Source organism: Choloepus didactylus, chromosome 15 (assembly GCF_015220235.1).
Source record: "Choloepus didactylus isolate mChoDid1 chromosome 15, mChoDid1.pri, whole genome shotgun sequence".
NCBI classification, from domain to species: Eukaryota; Metazoa; Chordata; class Mammalia; order Pilosa; family Megalonychidae; genus Choloepus; species Choloepus didactylus.
Genome location: NC_051321.1, coordinates 58,086,276 through 58,107,432, shown reverse-complemented (window position 1 = coordinate 58,107,432; position 21,157 = coordinate 58,086,276). Strand labels below are relative to the sequence as shown.

Genomic DNA, 21,157 nt, shown 5'->3' with positions numbered 1-21,157 from the left:
AATGGAATACTACATAACACATTTTATGAAGATAACATCAATGTAATACCAAAACCAGGCAAAGACGCTATAAAAAAGAAAAACTAAAGGCCAATCTCCCTAATGAATATAGATGCAAAAATTCTCAACAAAATACTTGCAAATCGAATCCAAAGACACATTAAAAAAATCATACACCATGACCAAGTGGGATTCATTCCAGGCATGCAAGGATGGTTCAACGAAAGAAAATCAATGAATGTATTACAACACATTAGCAAATCAAAAGAGAAAAATCAAATGATCATCTCAATAGTTGCTGAAAAAGCATTCAACAAAATCCAACATCCCTTTTTGATAAAAACACTTCAAAAGGTAGGAACTGATGGAAACTTCCTCAATATGATGAAGAGCATATATGAAAAACCCACAACTAGCATAGTACTCAATGGTGAGAGAATGAAAGCCTTCCCTCTTAAGATCAGGAATGGTATAAGGATGCCCGCTGTCACTGCTATTATTCAACATTGTGCTAGAAGTGCTAGCCAGATCAATCTGGCAAGACAAAGAAATAAAAGGCACCCAAATTGGAAAGGAAGAAGTAAAACTGTCATTATTTGCAGATGATATGATCTCATATCTGGAAAACCCTGAGAAATCAATGATACAGCTACTAGAGCTAATAAACAAATTAAGCAAAGTAATAGGATACAAGATTAATGCACATAAGTCAATGTTTTTATATGCTAGAAATGAACAAAGTGAAGAGACACTCAAGAAAAAGATACCATTTTCAATAGCAACTAAAAAAATCAAGTACCTAGGAACAAACTTAACCAAAGATGTAAAAGACCTATGCAAAGAAAACTACATTACTCTACTAAAAGAAATAGAAGGGGACCTTAAAAGATGGAAAAATATTCCACGTTCATGGATAGGAAGGCTAAATGTCATTAAGATGTCAATTCTACCCAAACTCATCTACAGATTCAATGCAATCCCAATCAAAATTCCAACAACCTACTTTGCAGACTTGGAAAAGCTAGTTATCAAGTCTATTTGGAAAGGGAGGATGCCTCAAATTGCTGAAAACACCCTAAAAAAAGAAAAACAAAGTGGGAGGACTTACGCTCCCTGACTTTGAAGCTTATTATAAAGCCACAGTTGTCAAAACAGCATGGTACTGGCACAAAGATAAACATATTGATCAATGGAATTGAATTGAGAATTTGGAGATAGACCCCCAGATCTACATCCAACTAATCTCTGATAAGGTCCCCAAAGCCAAGGAACTGGGACATAACAGTCTTCTCAACAAATGGGGCTGGGAGAGTGAGATATCCATATCCAAAAGAACGAAAGAGGACCCCTACCTCACACCCTCCACAAAAATTAACTTAAAGTGGATCAAATATCTCAATATAAAAGACAGTACCATAAAACTCCTAGAAGATAATAGAGGGAAACATCTTCAAGACCTTGTATTAGGCAGCCACTTCCTAGACCTTGCACCCAAAGCACAAGCAACAAAAGAAAAAATAGATAAATGGGGACTCCTCAAGCTTAGAAGTTTCTGTACCTCAAAAGAATTTGTCAAAAAGGTGAAGAGGCAGCCAACTCAATGGGAAAAAAATTTGGAAACCATGTATCTGACAAAAGACTGATATCTTGCATATATAAAGAAATCCTACAACTCAATGACAATAGTACAGACAACCCAATTATAAAATGGGCAAAAGATATGAAAAGACAGTTCTCTGAAGAGGAAATACAAATGGCCAAGAAACACAGGAAAAAAGGTTCAGCTTCACTAGTTATTAGAGAGATGCAAATTAAGACCACAATGAGATAACATCTCACACCAATTAGAATGGCTGCCATTAAACAAACAGGAAACTAAAAATGCTGAAGAGGATATGGAGAAATTGGGACTCTCATTCATCATTGGTGAGACTGCATAATGGTTCAGCCACTCTGGAAGACAGTCTTGTGGTTCCTTAGAAAACTAGATACAGAGTTACCCTTTGATCCAGCAATTGCACTTCTTGGTATATACCCAGAAGATCTGAAAGCAGTGACATGAACAGATATCTGCATGCCAATGTTCATAGCAGCATTATTCACAAGTGCCAAGAGACAGAAACAACCCAAATGTCCTTCAACACATAAGTGGATAAAAAAATGTGGTATATACACATGATGGAATACTAGTGGCAGTAAGAAGTAACAATGTCGTGAAACATATGACAACATGGATGAACCTTGAAGACATAATGCTGAGCAAAATAAGCCAGGCACAAAAAGAGAAATTTTATATGCTACCACTGATGTGAACATTGAAAAATGTAAAATAAATGTTTTGTAATGTAGAATGTAGGGGAACTAACTATAGAGAGCAATTAATGAAGGGGGAATGATAACTCAGTAAGAACAGATAAGCTATTGTGGGTAAATTTAACGTTCTGGGAATGCCCAGGAATGACTATGGTTTGTTAATTTCTGGTGGGTATGGTAGGAAGAAGTTCACAGAAATGTTGCTATATTATGTTATTTTCTTGGAGTAGAGTAGGAACATGTTGGAAGTAAAGTAGTTATCTTAGGTTAGTTGTCTTTTTCTTACTCCCTTGTCATGGTTTGTTTGAAATGTTTTTTATTGTATGCTTTTTTAAAAAAATTTTTTTGATATTGTGAATAGTTAATTAAAAAAAAGAGTTAACTAAAAAAAAATGAAAAAAATATGCAGAGCTCCCCTGAGGAGCTTGTGGAGAATGCAGGGATATTGGGCTTCCCCATCTTGATGGTTGCTGAAGTGCTCACAGACATAGGGGACTGGTGGTTTGATGGGTTGAGCCCTCTACCACGGGACTTGCCTTTTTGGGAAGACTGTTGCTGCAAAGGAGAGGCTAGGCCTCCCTACAAGTGTGCCTAAGAGTCTCCTCCCGAATGCCTCTTTGTTGCTCAGATGTGGCCCTCTCTCTCTAGCTAAGCCAACTTGGCAGGTAAAATCACTGCCCTTCCCCCTACGTGGGATCTGACACCCAGGGGAGTAAATCTCCCTGGCAACATGGAATATGACTTCCGGGAGGACTCTAGACCCAGCATCATGGGATGGAGAATATCTTCTTGACCAAAAGGGGGATGTGAAAGGAAATGAAATAAGCTTCAGTGGCAGAGAGATTCCAAAAGGAGCCGAGAGGTAACTCTGGTGGGCACTCTTATGCACAACATAGACAACCTTTTTTAGGTTCTAATGAATTGGAATAGCTAGCAGTAAATACCTGAAACTATCAAACTACGACCCAGAACCCTTGTATCTTGAAGATGATTGTATAAAAATGTAGCTTATGAGGGGTGACAATGTGTTTGGGAAAACCATATGGACCACACTCCCCTTTGTCTAGTTTATGGATGGATGAGTAGAAAAATGGGGGCAAAAAAAAAAAAGGCACCCAATGTTCTTTTCCACTTTTATTTTTATTCTTATTATTTTTGTGTGTGTGGTAATGAAAATGTTCAAAAATTAATTTTGGTGATGAATGCACACTACATAATGGTACTGTGAACACCTGAATATATGCTTTGTATGACTGCATGGTATGTGAATATATCTCAATAAAATGGAATTAAAAAATAATTTTAAAAAATAACACATTATATCTGTCCTCAGTTAAGGGGAGTTAACCCTCCTTCTGGCCATTATCTTAGAACATAAACAGAGGAAATTATTTAAAAGAGATACTGTAAGAGTATAATTTCCTCTTAAGGACTCCTACATCCATTCTTATCTTATTCTAATCCATTCTCTATCTAGAAGTAGAATGATTTTTTTAAAAAACATTTCAATATCCTCCTGCTGAACTTAAAACCCAAACCAGTCCATCTGGGCTACTAGGCTTTGCCTAATCTCATGTCTACAGACCTCATATTCCAGCCACCCTCTCCTTCTTTCACTGCTATTCCCCTCCCCTCACCACAGAGCATTTGCCTCTGTCTCTTCCCTCTCTCTGAACTGTTCCTCATCCCTTACTGTGCCTAGTTCTTTCTCACCAATCCTTCAGGTCTCAGCTCTGATGCCACTTCCTGAGGGTCACTTCCCTAACTTCCTTCACTGTCCACTGACATTCTAACCAATTTCCCTGTGACTTTCTCTCAGAACATACTGTGATTTTCCTTTATAAGTCCTTAAATATTTCTTTCAGTGATTTTTTTTTAAATATTGATCTGCCCCACTAGACATAAACTCCTTGAAATCAAGGACTGTATCTGTTTTGATCACCATCATATGCTTGGTTCCCAACATAATGCATAGCTCCTAGCACAAAATAGTTGCTCAGTTGAAGAAATGTGTTAAAGGATAGTTTTTTTAAAAAAAAGATAAATCATGATTCTCATACATATATAAAATGAAAACATTTAAAGATTTGATTTAACTAATAAGTGAGAGAACAAGGCAGATATTAAACCAGTTTAAAGGAGAAAGAAAATAATAGACACATTTAAGGATCTGGAATATTGTAATGAATGTCCAAATAGAGGCAAAACTGGCTTCTTCCACAGTGGGGAGGGAAGTCAATTGAACTTTCACCTAACAGAATGTTTTTCCATATCTATAGACAAGAATTATTTTGAATTGCAAAATTTTATTTGCAAAGCTACAATTTTATTTGTAAAAAGTCTATTATAATTTAAATATCCTACTATAAAGCATTATCTACAATTTACAGACTTGTAAAATAGCTCAAAGGCAATGAAAGTCTATAATCAGGGATAAATCACGAAAGTGTGTTTTAAACAATGCAGTTTTCCCCTGTAGTACACATTTTTATCCTACAAATAAATAGATAGCTAAAAACTGTGGGCACATAGGAGGGTACACTTAATTCTTTGTGGTGGATATTTAAGAAGTCTTCATATAGGAACAAGAGTTGACCTAAGACTTGAAATGTAGATAGGATTTCAGTAAAAATGAACCACTAGAGATTTTTGAGCAGAGCTCTACAGATATCCTTCTTTTAGCAGTGTTCTTGCAAGCAAGACTATAGCCTATGAGCCAATTGGCTATTTTAATAACCCAGGGAAGAAACCACTAGGAAAGAGAAAAGAGCACCCAATGGGGAATTGGGTTTTAATTCTGGTTTGGTTACCAGCATGCACTGTCTGACTTTGGACAAGTTGACAGCTCTCTCTGGGGCTAATCTACTTTCATCACAAAAATATATTCCAGGGATATGATAGTGAAGGAAAATCAGACATGGAACTTAGAATCTGTTGCATCAATTATCTGGATAATAAGGAAAGGTTGATGTCCTAAAGGAGCTTCCAACCTGTACAAGTCTGTAGTTACAGTGTCCTTCCTAATGTCATTTTGAAATGAAAACAATTACCGTGGGAAGAGATTCTTTATCACTAATATTTCTGATCATCTTCTGGTACAGGAGTCAGCAAACTTTTTCAGTAAAGGGTCAGACAGTAAATATTTCAGGCTTTGCAGACTATACAGTCTCCACTACAATTAATCAACCAGATATTGTAGCTTGAAAGTAGTCGTAGACGATATGACTATGGACATTCCTGTGCTCCAATAAAACTTTATTTACAAAAATAGGCAGTGAGCTGTTAGTTACTAACCCACACATTAATAGGTGGGTGGCTGGATACCAATGCAATTATTCAAACTGTGAGGTGATGGAGATTGATGGACATTTTACTTACCTTTGCCCCAAACTGTGCCTTGCACATAAATTCTCAAAAACATACATGGTAAATGAAAAAATAAAGGAACTCTCCCTCGGACTTTCAGAGCAATTTGTAACTCTCTTACAGCATTCATCAAAATCTACCTGATATTAGAGTTACTTACGAACATGTCTTTATTCCTATCTCCCTAGAAGGTAGAGATGATGCCATTTTTAATCTTTCTGTTTGCTGCCTAACATATAATAGGTGCTAAAAAATGTTTCATGAATGAATAAATGAATGATGTTTTGTTTTTATGGGGGTGGGGTAGTTTTGGGTTTATTTTGAATCTGTCTTCCATAGCCTCCATGGAGTGCCTTGGTGGATGGAAGGCTTCCACTTGAGCATGCTCAGTGGCATCTCAGCAGCTTTCTCCAGGTATGAGGCCACCCTTGGAGCAGGACACTTGTTTGTGATCATTCCTACGAGTCTCCTCCTCACCATTCTCCCTACATTGTGGAGGTTACTCTTGAAAAAGTAGTTATTTGCCTTTTTAGGAAATTTCCTTTCAATGGCTGGCCATGACCCACTTAACATAATTCAATGCAGCATTTGTGTATTTTCCCCCAGGGTTGCCTTTTTGCATGAATATCTTTGAGCTTTTATGTAAGGAAGTTACAGTGTTTTGTTGTGGGTCATTTTATACACAACACAGACAATAAACTGCCAATGGAAAGAAGTATCAGATGCATTGAAATTTGTGTTTTTAAAAACCTTCCTCACGTTCCTTCCTTTGTCAGACACCAAGCCCTCATTTCTCTGTCTACTAATAGCTTTTTCATGAAGCAATTTTTTTTATTCCCTTTTTTTCCCCACTTTTAAGTGGCTCCAGATGTTGAAAAAACTTTCTCTGATTGGTGTCCAGAGAAAACAAAAAGCATGTATCACTTCAAACCTGACTTGCACAAGGGGAAACTGGACAAAACAAAAGCTGCCAGAATTAAATACACTGCAGATGGCAAAAAGGAAAGATCTAGTATGTATCTTTTTACCCCTTGTGCTTCCATTATCCCTCTTGACAGCTGATTAAAGAATTTCTTTTTATTGAGAAGAAAGTTAGAATAAAAGACATAGAAGCCACAAGAAAAAGGATTTTATTTTAGACTCATATCCTGGCTTATTACATGATCCTAGGCAAGAATTACCACAGGGAGAGCCACATTCATTCTAAGGTATGCTAAAGGATGTTTTGTGGGGAGAAATGGGAGATTTTGTGACCAAACAAGTTTGGGATACATGGGGTTAAAGAAATATAACAGTAGGCTAACATGCATCTTGAATCTTCAAAGAGATAGAGTTTCAGCCTCAGAATACTTTATAGAATTATCCCTTGGCATACACTTGAAGAAATTCCATCTCTTAGAAAAAAAAAGATTTTCTGGAAAAATTAAGTCAATGATGTTTAATATCATTAATTCTATGGCCTTGCATAGTGCCACAAGGTATGGATGATACCCAGTCCTTGATTCCCATCTCCAAAGAGTATGTAGTCTGGTTGGGAAAACCCGGCAAACACATCTGAAGCATTATTCAATAGGGCAGTTCCCAGCGAGTGGCCTGGACAATAACTGTTGCACAGTATTTTTAAACTATGCATGGTGGAGCCCTAGAGATTCCCTGACTGGCCCACAGGGCACCTCTAAAGGAGGAATGGTTAAGGAGAAAGTTAACTAGGAAAGACCCACCCCTGGGTCAGCAAATAAGATTCCATTTGAAAACAGGATCCAGCTACTGTAAAATGTTCAAATTACTATATACATTCTGCTGACTAAATGGAAGCATGTCATTGCCATCCTTGCTCATGTGCATTTCTACCTACGGAGAGAGCACTCCTTCCTACACTTCAAAGAGGCAGAGACTGGAGAACAGTCAGCTGGGCAAGACAGGAACTGAAAAGCGAGAGGTGAAAAAAAAAGTTTGAGAGAAGATAGGCAGAGCCACAGAATAAAACAGAAAAACAAGGGAAAGAAGAGAATGAGAGTAAAAGAGAAAAATGCCCCTGAGACAGCCTTTGGAGGGAGACATTTAAGGGATTTTCATGAATGAAAGGCTCTGGAGTGATGAGGTACAGAAGGGAAATGGAGAAGAGAGAAGAAGGGATGCAGAAAGTGTTGATGTGATTATGAAGTGATATTATTCAAGAGTGTGGATAAAGAATAAAACTCCTTTTTAATTTCTTTTTAGGATTATGCTGTTTTTGAATGTCATTCTACTCAAACACTGGATCTTGTGTGTTCAGAACACATAGGGGTTACACAGATAAATCTACCATTTGTATTAGGCTTTATGAAATACTGAAAGTAACTTGAGGACCCATTAATACCTTTTAGCATTTAGAGGTATTCAAAGATGTCAGGTTGGGAGCTCATTCCTTAGATAATGTTGATTAAAAAATATGAAGAACTTAAAGTCTCATTTAGGAAGTCCAAAGTGATCAATAGAGTTTATTCATTTTTATTGAACTTGACAAACAACCTGAAGTGGTTTGTTTTTTCCTACTTAGAATCTCCTGTTAGCAAGCATTGTAACTCTTCTATTTCGAGTTGCTATAGAAATGGTGCAAGGAATCTTTTGACTGATTTGTGGAGAACTCATTTTGTTCTGACACCACTGTCTTCAAAAGCCACACTTAGGTTGTTTTTGAAAATTGGGTCACTTTATTGTATCATAAGTATAAATGCTGCTATTTTAACTGAAGGGTATGAATAAGACGCTTCTCCTGATTTTATCTTGGTTATATTGGGGCTTATTTTTAATCTTGGTTATATTGGGGCTTATATTTAATATATATTTAATATATATTGCCTAATATGATGCTCAAATCCTTCTTTCCATCCTTCCCTCCATTCTTTCTTTTGAGGGGGTGAGGGGTGATGTTCCTATTTACACTTTATCTTGACAATGCCTTTCTCAGCAGTATATAGTTGACTTAAACCAAAGAGAGAACCTTTTATTTCCATCTATGCTACTTTCTGGAACTACTCATCTTGCTGCCAACAACCATTTCATTGTGGGCTGTCATAAGGGATGTGAATTAACGGAGAAAGGATTCATTGCCTTCCTGTATCATCTATCCTGAATTTATAACTTTTGAGAGGACCAGGGCATGATATTGAGGTAATTTTCTCAACATTCTGTGACAAGAATGAACTTATGAGAACCAAGGGTGCTCTTTTCTTGGCATACTCAGCTGAAAGGGTCAGAATACCTTCATCCCTCTTCTGACCTCAAACAGAATTTTGGCTACCCCCTGTCATTAAAGCATTCCAGGGGAATCTTGGGTAACTCAGGTTCAGACAGTCCAGGTCTCATTATCACAGATGAAATGATGGTGCATTTTTAAGAATCTGCTAAGGCATCTTGCCTCCAATTTCCTTTTTGCTCCTTGTAGACTTCATGTTACTCCTTTGCTGAAGCTACTTTATCATCTTAATATGTGAAAGTTTGAGGCCAACTCTGCTGAAAGTATTGTTTTCCACAGAATAGCATTTCTTAGTTTCTGCACTTTTTTTGCTGCATTTTCTCATATGGCAATCTCTGCAGACACTTATTTAGCTGCTTAATAAAAGAAGCCATTGATTTGATGAGAATTTAGTTTGAACAAATCCTACAATATTTATTTTCCCCAAAGCTAATGAAGCTGAGGTCGTAAGAATTATGGGGGTCAAAAGAGAATCCAATCATCAATTTTTGGAGACCTTGAATTAATATGAAGAACACTCAGACATCTTTCCTGGACACCTCTCTTTGCTCTGTTCAATAAGAAGGTTTAGAAACAGCAATGAAGAGTCTTACTGCTTTCTTAGTTCTGCTACTGCCAAATTTAGAAATACCAATATTACATGGACTGAAAGAAAACCCATCTCCTCCCCTTTTTTTTTTCAGTTCTCCAGTTATTAGTTATTAATGGCTCATTTAAATGTTCTTCATTTGTGGGAAAGGCTTCCTAGGGCCTCATCAAAGCCTTCTTCGCTCACTTTAAGTTTCCCTACCGGTCCCTTTCTTGCTTGCTTTTAAAAATCCTCTCCCTTCAGAGAACCTCTGAACTCACCACCTTTCTTTACTAAAACAATCTCAAACACATTTTCAAATCCAAATTGTTGTGATTTCAAGAAATCATACTTAGAAGACTAGTTGAGGACTAGTTGGGGACTCAGAAAACAAGTTGAGGAACTCTAGAAAAATAACTCCTTGGTATATTTATTTGACATTAACTACACAAGCAATGTAGGAAGGAGAAGTTGAGAGAACTTGCTGAAATCATTGCAAACTCCTCATCCAATGTACTGAACTGGAAAACAAAGTGAGAAGTATTTCCTTACTCGTGGACACACAGACTCAGGCACAGACAGACAGACACAGACAGACACACACACACACACACACACACACACACACACACACACACACATATATATATATTCATAAACATACATATACCATACATACTCATAGGTCTGGATATCTAATTTTAATTCTTGGAAACACCCATTATTAAACCAATGTTTATTTTCTAATTTACCTTTAAACTCACTCACTAAAGAAAATATATCCAAATAGTAGAATTTATGAACAAATATATATTTTCCTTTTTTCTTATTTTTAAGAAATTTCAATAAAACAAAATGGAAAAAAAAAACTGATTTTCTTATTCATATGTCCTTATTCACGAATCCCAGAGAAAGTAAATCAGTGAAACATGGCTTCTAAAATAGCCTTTACCAAAACAATCAGGTCAGTCAGAATAATCCATAAGCATGTTAGGCAAAACCATCAGATGGATTTTGCAGAGGAAATAGACATTTTCGATGAAGGAGATTTTACCAAGGTGTTTGCCCCACAACTAAATCCAGGTTAAATGCCATTGAGAGATATGAACAAAAGGGAGGGAGGATAGAATCTAGAACCAGTAATTTCATGATCTAACTCTTCATTTCCAGGACCTCTCTCCACAAAAATTATTTTTCCTTAATTATATTTTATTCACTGTATTTATTAGAGCTGATAGATGCCATGTGTTTATCAATTTCACAACGTTTTTGGCTAAACAGCATTCATCACATTATCAAACTTCACACTTGCTGAGGGGGAAGAGGTGTTGTTCTAGACACTGGCAAATGGAGTGCTTAATTTTTTTTTTTTTTTTTTTTGCTTTTATAAAGGGGGGTTTATTTGGTTACACAGTTACAGTCTTAAGGCCATAAAGTGTCCAAGGTAATGCATCAATAATTGGGTACCTTCAATGGAGGATGGCCAATGGCGTCTGGAAAACATCTGTTAGCTGGGAAGGCACGTGGCTGGCGTCTGCTCCAGAGTTCTGGTTTCAAAATGGCTTTCTCCCAGGATATTCCTCTCTAGGCCACAGCCCCTGCTCAAAATGTCACTCTTAGTTGCTCTTGGGGGGTTTTTCCTATCTTGGCTTCTCCGGAGCAAAAGTCTGCTTTCAACGGCCATCTTCAAACTGTCTCTCAGCTGCAGCTACTCTCTCAGCTCCTGTGCATTCTTCAAAGGTGTCCCTCTTGGCTGTAGCTCCTCTTCAAAATGTCACTCTCAGCTGCACTGAGTTCCTTCTGTTTGTCAGCTCATTTACATGGATCCAGTGATTTAATTTAGTAACACTTCCATGGAAATTATCCAATTAGAGTCATCACCCACAGTTGGGTGGGGCACACTTCCATGCAAACAACCTAATCCAAACATTCCAACTTAATCTCCACCAACATTCTGCCCTACAAGATTGCATCAAAGAACATGGCTTTTTCTGGGGGACATAATACATTCAAACTGGCACAGTCATTATTGGTATGTTAGGGCTCGAGTCTCCCATTTTACTTTTGGTTTTCTGTTTGTTCTTCCTATTTTTCATTTGTTTTCATTTTCCTGCAGCCCTGCGGGTTACTTGAATAATTTTTAGAGTTCAATTTTGACATATATAGTGTTTTTGAGTGTCTCTTTCTATAGTTTTTTAGTGGCTGCTCTAGATATTATATAATACGTATATCTTATCACAGCCTATTATATATATATATATCTTATTACAGTCTATTGGTGGTGGTGTTTTGCCAGTTTAAATCATGTACAGAAACCTTACCTCATTTAATGTCCCTTTACCTTTCCCTATTTATAATATTATCTTTAAATATTTCCTCAGCACACATTTAGAACCACATTAGACAGTGTTAAAACTTTTGTTTATACTATCAAACATAATTTAGAAAACTCAAGAGGAAAAGGAACCCTAGAATATTCATCCATATTTTTACTACTCTGTTCTTTCTCTCTTCTTCATCTTGCAAAGTTCTTGTCATTTTTCTCTGGTTGCTTTCCAGATTGATCAGGAAAACCTCACAGGGTCTTTGCTGGCGTTGGTGGAGGTAGCACCACAGTTTCTTCTATGGTGTCTGGCTAGATTAGCGCAGTTAGTCTAAAATATTTGTCTTGCTAGGCTGACTCTTTTCTGGTCCTTTGGCTAGAGAGAGCAGGCTTAGGCTATCTGTGCCTATTGGGGTTTCTGGTATTTTAAATAATTCACTCAAAACCCAGGTCTGAAGTGCTGCTCCTGCCCACCTCCAAACAGCATGGGGTGCAGAGGGGTGAGTTCAACCAGCCCTCACACATAAAGTGCTCCAATCCTGGGACCACAGAACTTGTACCCCACGATGGTGAGGAAGTCCACGTCCAGGTCCTCCATGTCCACACGTCTCTTGCCCAGGGCCTGTGCGGCATCCCTGTGCACCAGGACAGGGGGCAGCCCTGACGTGGCCCACCTCCAGTTCAAGGCCTTGACGCGCTGGCTGATGACAGAGATGGGCATGATCACGCCCGTCTTGTTGTTGGCCAGCATGACGGTCACTAGGCACGTGGTGGGGTGCACTGCCGCCAGGACATCATCCACTTCTACCTGCCCACTCACCTTGGACACCGAGACAAAGGTGACAGCGGCCATGTCCTCCTTCACCAGGTGCGCCAGGGGCAGCCAGACGAATCACGCTCCACGGTGGAGGTGATAAAATGGGGCTTGTGACACTCAGCCTTGTCTTCTCAGGAGGCTTGGTTTTCGTGGAAGTGTTTCACCACAGAATGGATTACTAAATTATTTGACTCGGTACCTCCAGACGTGAAGATTATGTCTTGAGGTTCTCTGCTGATCATCTTCGCCAGGTTCTCCCTAGCTGCCCTTATGATATCCTTGGCCTTTCTACCTGCTGGGTACGTGCTGCTGGGATTCCCCCAGGCCTCCCGCATGGCCGCCTCCACTGCCTGCATAACCTCAGGCTCCAAGGGCATGGTAGCACTGAAGTCCATATAGACCTGCCTCTGCGGCGGGCTCCTGTCCCGGCGGGGGAGCTCCCCGCGCCATCCCGCGCGTCCCGCCTCGGCACCCTGGCTGCATCATCCCGCGGCATCACGCTCCCGGCCCAGCCCCCTCATTTTTTAAACTAATTTAAATCACAGTCTTCAAATTAGAATGCTTCATAAATACCACTTTTTAAATTATTTTTAAATCCATTTAATATTGACTCCAAGGGGCATGCTGCTGCACTAGCAAGAAATTCAGCCACATTAGAGTTCAATTTTGACATATTTAGTGTTTTTGAGTGTCTCTTTCCATAGTTTTTTAGTGGCTGCTCTAGATATTATATAATATATATATATATATTATCATAGCCCATTATATATATACACACACACATATATACATATATATATATCTTATTACAGTCTATTGGTGGTGGTGTTTTGCCAGTTTAAATCATGTACAGAGAAACCTTACCTCATTTAATGTCCCTTTACCTTTCCCTATTTATAATATTATCTTTAAATATTTCCTCAGCACACATTTAGAACCACATTACACGGTGTTAAAACTTTTGTTTATACTATCAGATAGATAGACAGAATCCTATCCAAGCCCATAGCAGTGCCCTGATGGCCAGGTAGTTTCTGTTTACATGATTCTCTGCCAGGGAAGAATGTCTCATTTCACCATGCAGAGGTCCCGTCAGCAGTTTTCCCATTTCTTTCAAGCATTTCCTGTATTCTGGTTACCTGTTGCTACATAAAAAACTGCCCCAGAACAATGGTTTAAAACAATAGCAATCGTTTCTCACTCTGAGGATTCAGTGGGCTCAGCAAGATGGTTCTCACTCAGGGCCTTTGATGAAGTAGCAGTTAAAGGGTAACTGGGGCTGGCACCATCTTGCAGGCTTCTTCACCCACATATCTGGCATCTGGGCAAGGAAAGCTCAAAAAGCTGAGGGTCAGAGCAACTAAGGCTCCTCAGACATCTCTCTTTCTCTGTGTGTGGTCTTTCTACATGGCCACCTCATGGAACCAAGACTTCTTACACGGCAGCTGAAGGCTCTCAGAGGGAGTGTCCCAAGAGAAGCCAGCAGAAGCTGCATGGTTTCTTGCCTCAGATGCTACCCAGCATCACCTCCACCACATTCTATTCCTCAGGGCAGTCGCAAAAGCGGCTGGTTTCCAGGGAAGTGTCAAAGGATTTGTGACATATTTTGAAACCACCATTGCCACAGAGCATAGCTCTGGCCCAATTGCTCTGGGGTTCCAAGGTTCTCTTAACACTTGCCAATTAAGGAAAACGTCTTCTTTATCCTTTCCTTCTAAATTATTTTCCCTCTTCCTTTCTTATCTGGGATACCTAGCATTATTCCAAAAATGGCCTCAGGCCAAGAATGGCAGATAAGAAAAAAAGGGGCCATGTAGATTTATACCTATAAGCTAGATACTGTCATAGATGCTAGAATAAAGAAATAATCCTTTACCATAAATAAAATCAAAGAAAAATTATAAATGGCAACCAACATTGGGGTTCTGCTTACAGAAAACCACAGGTTGTAGTGGGGACTGGGGCAACCTGTCCAAAAGCGGCAGCTGCTATTATGCTCTAGCCAGGGGTTACCATGATGGATGCAGGTCCTGTTTTGGCGTACATCCCACAGACATTCCAATTTTTCTAGAAAAGTCTGAAATCTGGATTTTTATGTGAAATATTCTGATTGTTAAATGCTAGCAACTAATTCAAATGCTTTTAAAACCTCATTTGGGCTAAGCAAAATATGTCATTGGCTATATTCTGGCTTCCAGATGCCAGTTTATAACCTCTACATTGGACTTTTGAAATAGACAGGAAGAAAACTTGATTTCAGGATACTTCTAATTTCTGCCCTACCAAAATTCCTGAGGTAAAGAATCATAAAAGGACCTGTCTACATTTGGGAAGTGAAGGAATATACAGAAAGAAAAACATAAATTAATATTTCAATAAAGTACCCTTCGATGTTGTGTATAGCAGGGAACAACAAACTACAGTCCATGGGCCAAATCTGGCCCACTGCCTGGTTTTATAAATAAAGTTTTATTAGAATACAGTCACACTGCTTCATTTATCTATTGTTTTTTGGCTGCTTGCATACTACAATGGTGGAACTGGATAATGGAGACAAAGACTGTGTGGTCAGCAAAGCCTTAAGATATTTACTATCTGACTTTTTACAGAAAAACTGTGCCAACTCCTCGTATATACCATACTGCATAGTATCACTGGGTATAGGAATCCTAGCAATTTAAACCTAAAAGCTCTTGAAATTATTTGCTAACTTTGGAGCTATCATGGGGATTCTAAGGAAAATGTTGTGGCTTTTCTGGATTGCTGGTAGCACTCAGGTTTTCCTGCTGAACTTGGCTTGTTATGGCAAGTGTAGACAACCTTGACTGCTTTCCCTGTGATATGTTAGTTAAAGCTCATAATGTGATAGATTTGTTCTGGTCTAAAGGAAGAATAAAACACACCTGTAGACTGTGCTTTATATCCTCTTTTTGGAGCCCTTGCTTAAAAATCAATTAAATTGTGTCACTTTAACGCATGACTCTTCCCTATTAAGGCCAATAAGTTTAGAATGAGATTATAATCCTCAAGTCTTCAGCACGTACAAACAGACTTTTTAAATAGTTTCTAAGGAAAAAAAATCCAGTTGATGTTTTTATGGAAGATATATTAACTTCCTTTCTTATATATTTTGCAAACATGAAAAGCCTGCCATCACTTTAAATGATAGAAATAGCCATTGACCAGTGGGTACCAAATGTATAATTACAAATGCAGATCAAAGTGTACAATTCAGAAAGAAGTTAGTAAACTGGTGAGGTCTACAACTCTTCATATTTTCAACAAGAATTTCACCACTGCTGCAGTTTTGCTTGGAGGCTGTGCTTCAACTACTATATGAAAAAATAAAATAAAATGATTCCAGGATTTCCAGTCCCAGATCAAAGTGGAATAGGTATGCTTTTCCATTTTCCTCCCACTAAGTACAGCTAAAATTCCTAGACATTATATAAAGAAAGCAAATATATGAAGATGCTAAAAGGTAAAGAAAAGAAGAAAGACAAGTTAAGTACGTGGGGACCCATGAATGGCATAGTACCGTCAATGAAAGCCAAGTGGGGAGTATGACATCCACCTCCACCTGGCAATGAGGTGGGTTCCATCTTCCCCACCAGCATGGCGTCAAAGGAGGCTTGCTTAAATAGGAGATTTAAATAAGATCCAGAATCTCATAACACTCAAAATGTCCAGAAACAATAGAATATCAGTTATCATACCAAGAATAAGGAAAATAAAAAGTTGAAGAAAATACAATCAATAGACACCAACACTAAGATGACACAAATGTAAGAATTATCCAATAGAAATTTTAAAGCAACCATCACAAAAATTCTTTGAGCAATTAAAAGCACACCTGAAACAAATTTAAAAATAGAATATCTCAGCAAAGAAATAGAAGACATAAGGAAGAATCAGATGGAAATTTGGGTATTGAAAAATACAATAACTGAAATAAAAAAAATAACTCAGTGGAGAGGCTCAACAGCAGAATGGAGAGAACAAAGGAAAGATCAGTGAACTTGAAGACAGAAAAAAAGAAAGTATCATATTGGAACAACAGAGAGAATACAGGCTGAAAAAAAATAACAGATCTTTAGAGAATTATGGGTCTATAACAAAAGAACTAACATTCATACCATTGGAATCCCAGAAGAGGAGAAAAAAGGTGGCGCTAACAGAATATTCCCAAATTTGACAAAAGACATAAGCCTACAGATTCAGGAAGCTGAGTGAAACTCAAACTGGATAAACCTAAAGAAATCCATGCCAAAAAACCATCAAAATAAAACTTCAGAAAAATAAGGGAGAAAACATCTTGAAATCAGCAAGAAAAAAATGATGTCCTAAATACAGGATTAAAACAATTTGAATACAGTGAATTTCTCATCAGAAACCATGGAGCCAGAAGGAGGGGGAACAACATTTTTCCCATGCTGAAAGATAAAAACTGTCAACCCCAAATTCTATATTTAGCAAAATTATCCTTCAGGAATAAAGGGAAAATAAAGATATTCTCAGACAAAGGAAAACCAAAAGAATTGGTTGCTCACTAGTAGACCTACTCTAAAACAGAGTAGACCTACTCTGTTTCTTGAAACAGAAAAGAAGGAATTTTGGACTATAAGGAAGGGAGAAATAACAGAAAAAGCAAAACTATATGTAAATACTATGCATATTCCTTCTTTTGAATTTTCTAAATAATGTTGGATTGTTAAAGAAAAAAGCATAACACTGTCTCATATGGTTCTCAATGTATATAGAGTAAATATGTAAGTGAATTATGTTATAACAAGAAAGGGTAAAGATCAAACTGGTCTGATCTTGATAATGGTGGTGGTTACACAAATTTTCACAAGTGAAAAATGACATAGAACTTAATACCCACATTGTACCAAGGTCAATTTCCTGATTTTGATATTGTAATATAATGAAGTAAGTTGTAACCATTGGAAGAAACTGAATAAACCTCACCTGGGGACTCTCTGAATTATCTTCACAATTTTCTAAAAATCTACAATATTTTCAAAATGTAAGTTTTTAAAAATGACTCTAGAAAGACTGTCTTTTCCAAATTATCAAATTCAATCTTTTGAAAAATATGAAATTGATGCAGGAGAGGGGCAAAGGAATGTTGTTGGACTGCTTATCATGGGAAATTGGCTCAATTGCTCTGTATATTTGATTCTCTCAGCATGGATTTAATTTTTAGATTGTGCTAGTTTGAATATATTATGTCCTGCCAAAAGCCATATTCTTTAATGAAATCTTGTGGGGGCAGATGTATTAAGGTTGACTGGGTTGGAACCTTTGGATTAGGTTGTTTCCATGGAGTTGTGACCAACCTAACTATAGGTGATAACTCTGATAAGATAATTTCCATGGAGGCATCATCACACCCATTCAGCATGGGCCTTGATTAGTTTACTGGAGCCCTATAAAAGCTCAGAAGTAGAAGGACTTCGGAGAAAGCTGCAGCCATGGAGGGACACTTTGAAGAACGCACAGGACCTGAGAAAGGAGCTTAAATGCAACCTAGGAGCAAGCAGACACCAGCCATGTGCCTTCCCAGCTAACAGAGGTTTTCCGGATGCCATTGGCCATTCTCCAGTGAAGGTCCCCCATTGTTGATGCCTTACTTTGGACACTTTATGGCCTTAAGACTGTAACTGTGTAACCAAATAAACCCCCTTTATAAAAGCCAATCCATTTCTTGTGTTTTGCAAAACAGCAGCATTAGCAAACCGGAACATAGATGAACACCAGAAAGTAAACATTTCCTTTCACCACTCTTTTCACCCTAAAGATATTTGGAGTCACAGGGTGATGAGGTAAAAGACTGGATTTTGAGAGGGATTAGAATAGGCTCTTTAAAGCAGTAAAGTAGCTCAGAAGTTTTTAACCTGCAGCAGTAAATTAGTTCAGAAGTTTTTAACCTGCATAGCCTCTGGGCTATGATCAATGTCTACAAATAGAATAAGTTCTTTTTTTCTTTTTAAGAATAAAAATGGCCTGTCAAAGCCTAAAAATAGATTACTACTCATTTGGCCTAACTACTACTGTTTTAAAAAACAAAACAAACAAAAAACCTCTCTTGCCAGACCAGTAATTCTTATTCACCTAATTGAGAAATTAGCTATGCAACTTTTTAATAGGAGCTTTTGTGTGATAAATTGACTCCTTTAAACACATTTATAGTTTCTTATATCAAAAAGCACAGCTCAAAAAGGGAATAAAGTATTTAAGTAAATCCAATCCCAAGGAAATTTGGGCTGCAGCAGGCAACTCAAAGCTCTTTCTTAGATCTTGTATATCTCAGTATTCCCAGTAAATAGTTTAAATTTGGGACCAAATTTGATATTGTTTGAATTTTCACAATAAATATCATTGAGTCTGTTAAAGAGAGTCCTTGGAAAATCTAATCAAACCCCCCGTTTTACCAACAGAACATGTACTTGCAAGTATTCTAATACCATAGCAGAAGCATCAGCCTCCTCAAGGAACCTAATGTTTTAGTGGCAACCAAAGCAACAGATTCCTCTAAGTCTTTTAAGATACAAGTTTTCCTGCCATTTAATTTTGTTCGCTTGATTCATTTCCCTGTAAAGTGAAACCTTTCACAATTCTCCAGGCAGAATATCTGTGAGAGCTGGCAGGGCATTTTATACTTCCCATGATTAAAAAGACACCAACAACAATAATAGCCCTTTCATTTTATTTACATCTCTTCTTGTTTCATCCTTAAGGTAGTTGCAATAACAATAAGAGCTGCCATTTATTAAGGGCCACTATCTGTCAGGTGCTGTGCTGGGCAGTTTTATGTGGAGATTAAGAGCATAGATTCTGTAACCAAATAGACCTAATTCAAATCCCAATGCTACCACTTAATAGCACTTTGATCTGTGCAAGTTACTTGCCGTCGCTTAGCCTCTCCCTGCTAACATGGAGGTAAAGTATCATTCCCATGTAATAAGGTTGTAGTGAGGTTTAACTGAAATAGTATGGATATTTAACACAAGCTCCAACAGGTAGAAAGCACCCAGTAAAGGTAAGTCTTATTAATTAAATGTTTGCAACTTTACAAAATATTTAGGATTTCTCAATACAGACTTAAAGAGATTCGGCAATTTGCCCTAAATACATTTGAATCCACGTCTGTCTGACCCCCAGAGCTCATGATTCTTCCCTCACTGCTATGATTCTGTTTATTCTAGTCAATTTATTATAACAGTACTGCTTTAAAAAAAAAAAAAAAAAAAAAACCATTATCGTTGGAGATTAAATACAAAAAGTAATGTGGACTCATTAACCCTCACTACAGCTTTCTCTTCCAAGAATTTTTTTACCTCTTCTCACTCTTTCTCTGTCTTTGCCAAGTGAAGACTGAGCACTGAATTACAAAATTGCCTAAAGTGTGACTGGTCTGGCTGGAAGAGTGGAAAGCTATATACTGAGAAAGTGGATGCAGGTTGTCAAGTGCCGAGGGCCAAACGCCCATGCTCAGATAGTCCTCCGACCTTGTTGGCCCAAGGGCAGGCAGGATGGTGCACTCTACCTGGCCATTTGGCTGGAACCGTGCCCCACCAAACTGGAGCTCTTTAGGTACACACCAGTCACCACTGCACACTGCCCATGCCACACAGGGTGTTTTTTACTACATGGTAGCATTGAACAATGATGACAAATGAGACAGGTGCCTGCTGCTGTTAAAACATTGTCAGCCCTGGAATATTTACTCATGTCCATCTTCTCCACCCTTATCACTTTCTCTAAATGAGCGTATCTTCTTGAATATACCATGTACATTTCATGTTTTGCTTTCTCTTTATTTAACCATAGCCTAGGCAAGATTTATTTCATTAGTAATAGTAGTAGTAGGGGTATTGTTATTAATATCATTAGGTTTTCCCATGCCTCTCTAAGCACATCATTTCCATTTGAAAGCTACTCTGAATATTCTCTATGCCTTCCTTAAAAATAATTGTCCATTAAATAAGCTGTACATCCATGCCCACATCTATTCCTGTTTAGAACAGGCTGGTCGAAATTTTTTTTTTTTTTAAATGACACCTGTTGCCTGAAAAATGTATTTTCCCAAATAATATAAAATTTCCCCCATTTGTCTCATGACATCTGACTGAAAACCCCCATTTTAGTTTTATGTCTTTGGCTGTCCTTTGTAAATTATAGAGCCAGTTTCATATGACACTGCTGCAACTGGGAATTCATTTCCAACTAATATTTTTGGTGTGACCACATGTGGGCCTCTTTGTTCACTGAAACCTGCAGGAATGTGAATGCGGACATTTTAAAATCTCACCAGGCTTTCTTCTCTCTTGTTGAGTTGTCCCTTCGCTGACACGGACCGCTATTTTCCCCTCACTCACTCAGCTTCTCTGATTTGCTTTCTACAACCCTACACATTTCTCATCAGCTTGTTGTGAGCTCTGACACATCCCAAGTAAGTTATTTATTTTGACAGTTGTGTGCGTAATACATCTAATGTGGGATGAACCTAAGAGTCAGATAACTAGT

General features: G+C 38.0%; 1 pseudogene; it reads right to left on the bottom strand.

Moving 5' to 3' along the window:
- Positions 1-12,247: 12,247 nt before the first annotated feature.
- Positions 12,248-13,044, bottom strand: LOC119509933 (annotated as a pseudogene).
- Positions 13,045-21,157: the final 8,113 nt, after the last annotated feature.